The sequence below is a fragment of the Colobus angolensis genome, unplaced genomic scaffold (genome assembly GCF_000951035.1).
Source record: "Colobus angolensis palliatus isolate OR3802 unplaced genomic scaffold, Cang.pa_1.0 Scaffold180, whole genome shotgun sequence".
Classification (NCBI taxonomy): Eukaryota; Metazoa; Chordata; class Mammalia; order Primates; family Cercopithecidae; genus Colobus; species Colobus angolensis.
The window spans coordinates 1,685,730-1,690,933 of record NW_012114933.1 but is presented as its reverse complement, the minus strand read 5'-3'; positions in this window follow the sequence as shown (position 1 = coordinate 1,690,933).

The following is a 5,204-nucleotide window of genomic DNA, read 5'->3' as shown; positions in this document are numbered from 1 at the left end:
TGTGTGTGTGTGTATCACATTCTTCTTATTCATGTATCAATGTGACATTTGGTTTTTTTCTATATCTTGGCTATTGTGATTACAATTACAATGAACATTGGGGTGCAGTTGTCTCTTTGAGATCCCGATTTCAATATTTTGGATAGATGCCCATAAATGGGACTGCTGGATCATATGGTAGCTATGTTTTTAATTTTCTGAGGAACCACTATACTGTTTTCTGTAGTAGCTGCACCATTTTACATTGTCACCAATGCACAAGGGTTCCAATTCCTCCACATCATCACAAACAATTGTTATCTGTTTCCTTTTTGATAATAGTTATCTTCAAAAGTAAGTTATCTTTAAAGATTATCCATAAAACTCATTGTGGTTTTCATTTGCATTTATCTGATAATTGATGATGTTGTGTACCTTTTCGTATAACTGGTGGCCATGGGTATGCCCTCTTTGAAGGGATATGTAATCAAATCCTTGCCCATTTTTCAATTGGATTATTTAGTTTTGGAGTGTTTTGCTTGTTTTTGCTATTCAGTTGCAAGAGTTTCTTATATATTTTGGATCTTAAGCCCTTATCAGGTAAATGGTTTACAACGATTTTCTCTCATTCCATTGGTTGCTTTTTCACTCTGTTGATTGGATCCTTTACTATGCTGAAGCTTTTTAGTTTGTTGTAGTCACACTCACCTATTTGTATTGCCTGTGTTTTTGGTGTCATATCCAAGAAATCATTGTCACATCCAGTGACAAGAAGCTTTTCTTCTATATTTTCTATATTCATTAATCCATTTTGAGTTGACTTTTTGTGCGTAATGTAAAATAGTAAAATGTTCACTTTTATTATTTTGCCTCTGGATAACCAGTTTTCTTAATACTACTTGTTGAAAATTGTATCCTTACTCCATTCTGTATACTTGGAACCTTTGTCAAAGATCAGTTGATCATGTATGTGAGGGTTTATTTTTGAGCTCTCTATTCTGCTCCATTGGTTGTTATGTTTTCCTTTATGTTAGTACCATAACGTTTTGATTATTATAGTTTCAATAATATATTTTGAAATGAGGAAGTGTAATGCCTCCAGCTTTGTTCTTTTTTCTCAATATCACATTGACTAATTTGGGTATTTTCTGGTTCCATATCAATTTTAAGATTGTTGTTTCTATTTCTATAAAAAATGCCACTGAGATTTTAATGGCGATACCAATGAATCTGTACATTGATTTGGGCAATATAGATATTTTAACAAAGTAATTGTTCTAGTCCATGAACACAGATTGTATTAAATACCTAAGAACAAACTTAGCCCAATAAGTGAAATATTAGTAAACTGAAAGCTTTGAAACGTTGAGAAAACAAATTAAAGACACAAATGAATGTTCTTTTTTCCCTACAATGTAGAGACTACTTTTCTGGTCTATAGGTGGATAGGCTGCTATTATTCATGATCTTCTCCTTAAAATTTCAAATTAAAATCATTAAAATTTTCAAATTCAAAGGGCAGGAAGAGATGTTCTCCTTTCTACTACTTTTTGAACCACATCCTTTCCCCAAAGAACAGACAATGCCACTTGGTGCCTGAATAGAGGTGGAAAAAAAAAAAAAAATTGGGGGAAGGAAAGAGATCATTGGGAAACATAAACCAAGTTAGTATTTCAATTACAATAACCTGCCACTCCTGCAATAACCTCCCCTACCCTCCCCAAGATACCATAAATTGAGAAAACTTTGCTTAGTATCTTGGGGCTAAATTGATCTGTAAAGGAATTAGGGATTTGGTAATATCCACATAAATTGCTTCTCTGAGCCTAGCTGCATTTCTAATTGAAAGGAGGTCTTGATCTTCGTGTTTTTTATTTGATCCTATCTGGAGACTCTAATCCATTCCAGGAAGTTTCTAGAGGGTTTAGATTAAATTCGGGTTTTCTAGAGCTTCTCAAAGATATTATCAGTCATATCCTCTATTTACATACAAGTCAACTGGACATTTAGGTGTAACCAGAATGCTTTACAGACTTGTGAGAACCTCATGGGAGAGGCCATGACTCAGAAAAAGCTTCCTGCTAAATACTGAATCTGCTCAAGTAACAGACTTACTGCCCTCCCTGTGAGCAGAACCTGACCACCATGTTATGATATCCTCAGCATCTAGCAGAGCTCCTGGAATATATTAAATCTCAATATATGTTTATTGAATTGTTTTAGAAATAAATTTAATTATTCATGTATTCCCTAAATCAAACCTTTACTCTCAGTGCAGCTATGCAGTCATTTTTAGAGAAGTTCTTTTACAACAATTGAGCTATGGAATCTTGGTGCTTTTGGATTTTATTGGCATAGTCAACCCAGTGTAAGTTTGCTGGTTCATATGCTAAGATACCTCTTGATTCCCACAGGGAAGCAAAGTGATTCCCAGAACATAGAATTGCACTATTATTCTTACTCACTTTACTTATTCTGAGAGCAGCTCAGAATCTAGGCATTAAAGGAAAACCCCAAATTTCAAACAAAAAAGTGACAAGAACTTTCATTTTCTTGACATTCTCCTGGGGAAACAGTGGCTGTTATTAAGGTGAATTTGACAGCACTGACTGATTGTCAATTTTATTTATAGAGTACAATGGCCCCCACTTTCATTTTATTCTTACCAAGGACCCTTTACGATTTGACTATTTTTTTACTCACTCTTCATTTCACCCACCCTCATGTATCCCTCCTTCCATCCTCCAAATAGCTGACAGATTTGGAAAGGGGATAGTTTAATCATATGCCAGTTTCAGTGGAAGTCAATTTTTATTTCATTTCTTCTGTGCTTCACCACTGGCCAGGCTTTTTAAAAATTCTTTTCTCTTGCTCTGTAAATAATAGCCAATTCAGCTCTTTCTGACTTAAATGAAAACCTATTCTTTGCAATGCCTTTGTTTTATTCCAACCCCAGTGATGTTCTGACCCATTCATTTTATTTGATTTAGGGCCTGCAGATTTCCAGTTAGACAAAGGCACCCTAGAACCCAGGTGGATCTCCAGAAGTCTTTGAACTCAATCCAAAGCAAGCGTAAAAGCTCAGCTCTAGACATGCAGTACCTGTCCTTTAAAAGTTTAAGAAAATCCAAAGTTATGTTTATAGGAAGTACTGTTTTTCCCAGTCTTTTACTGGAAATAAATAAATCTACAAGGTGAAAAAAAGAGTAAAATGAATACTGTATGACCTTTACTTCATTTCATCATTTGTCAATATCTTGCATATTTGCTTGCTCTCATGTTTGTTCTCACTCACTGTGTAAGTTATCTATCTTTTATCTATCATCTATCTAATCTAATGTATCTATCTATCTATTTATCTATCTATCTATATCTATCATCTATCATCTATCTATCTATCATTTATTTTTTATCTATCTATCTATTATCTATCATCTATCTATCCATCTGCTTATCTATCTTGGTGAGCAATTTAAAAAGTCATTCCAAATGTGGTACCTCGCCTCAGGAAAACTTACACAAAACACTGTAGACATATAGGTTGGCTGTCAAGTACCTGACAAACTTATTTAAAGCAAACAGAAAAATATCTACATAAGGGTTAGTGTAGCTGGAAAGTAAAATACTTGACAAAATTAAGTCTGCTAAAAATGTTAAGTTTTAATTTAGTGAATCACTTGTGTGTTTGTGTTTCTGTGTGTGTGTGTGTGCATGTGTGCTGTTTGCACGTGTACACCAGTAGTCTCATTTTGCTGATTTGGCACTATATGGAAATAGACCACACTTGCATGAGATATACACATGTATATACAAAGATTTGACAGGTGAACTTAAAGCACATATAAAAGTTAAAATAGCAAAGGCACAAAAGAAATGTGTTTCTGGATTTTGAAATGCATCCCTTGCCAATTGCTTCTAAACCCAAGAGAATTGAGTTAAAGCTAAACTGGCACTTTGCCATGACATGAAGAAAACTAGGGCTCTGATGAAGTTTGACATGGCAGCACTTGCATCTCCTGAGGGACTTCCATATACTGCTTTTCCTTCCTGAGGTAATATGCATAAGGCTGCATTAAATTATATTTTCTGTCCCCATCCTCCATACTGAAGAAATGTCGTTAAGCACAATGCAGCACAGAAGGGAGGAGAGTAGTAAAAGTTAGTTTGCTGACTAAGAGATGTGTGTGGAAGGGAAATCGAATATCATTATTAGAAAGGCAGCTACAGCTCCTTGGAAATGAATGAATATCTTTTCTTTCTAAGGATCTGTTGGTGGCACAATTTCTTTTCCAATAACTAATGTGTGACTAGAATTGTTTAATCTCCATAGCAGCCTGATATTCCTCACCTTTCTAAATCTGGAGCAATGACCCTAAGAATAAATGAGAAGCCAGTGAAATAAGGGAAAAGTAAATTCATACAAATCTACACTAAGAACATGAATTATGAAACTACTCAAGAGAGGTCAAGTGCGTGTCTGACCTGATGTAACTGATAGGCACCATCTCAGTGACAGCCTTAGCTTCCATCTTCACCAACTGGGCTTTCTAGCCACCTCCTAGGGGAAATCTCTGGCTCACAAGGTAGACTTTGAAATGGATTACTAGGGATGTATTTGACAGAGATAAAGGAACATGCAGCAGTAGCCTGACACCTTAGACACCATCTTCCTCCAGGTTTGTCTGGAGGAGCTCCCCAGTCTGCAGTCTACATAATTGAGTGCTTAGTGATTGCTCTCTCTCTCTCTCCCCTCTCCTCCTTCACCCTCTTGTTCCCTCTCCCTCTCATCACTCTCTTCCTCAGCCCTTGTAGTGTTCATTTTGAAGTAAACTAAAAGGAAGGTCCAAATATAACTTTTGTATATCAGCATCTCAAAAGCAAAAGCACACACAAGACACCATGTCTTTTTGTTTAAGCACAGTAAAGCCAGAAAGCATAGAACTTCATAGATGAAGTTCATATCATAGATGATAAATATTTATTTCATTTAGTAAAAAACATATCATTGTTATCTACCGCAATCAATGTTATTATGTGTAGCCCCAATCTTGAATTAACTTAGAGCATATTTTGATATACATTTATATAGATACACAAAGTAGATATAGTACACAAAAATTGTGTCACAATAAATAATAACAACTAGATTACATGCCTATGTCACTCTTCTTTGCACATCAACAAGTAATTTCTTAAAGGGCAGACATGGTGTGTTATTCACATTT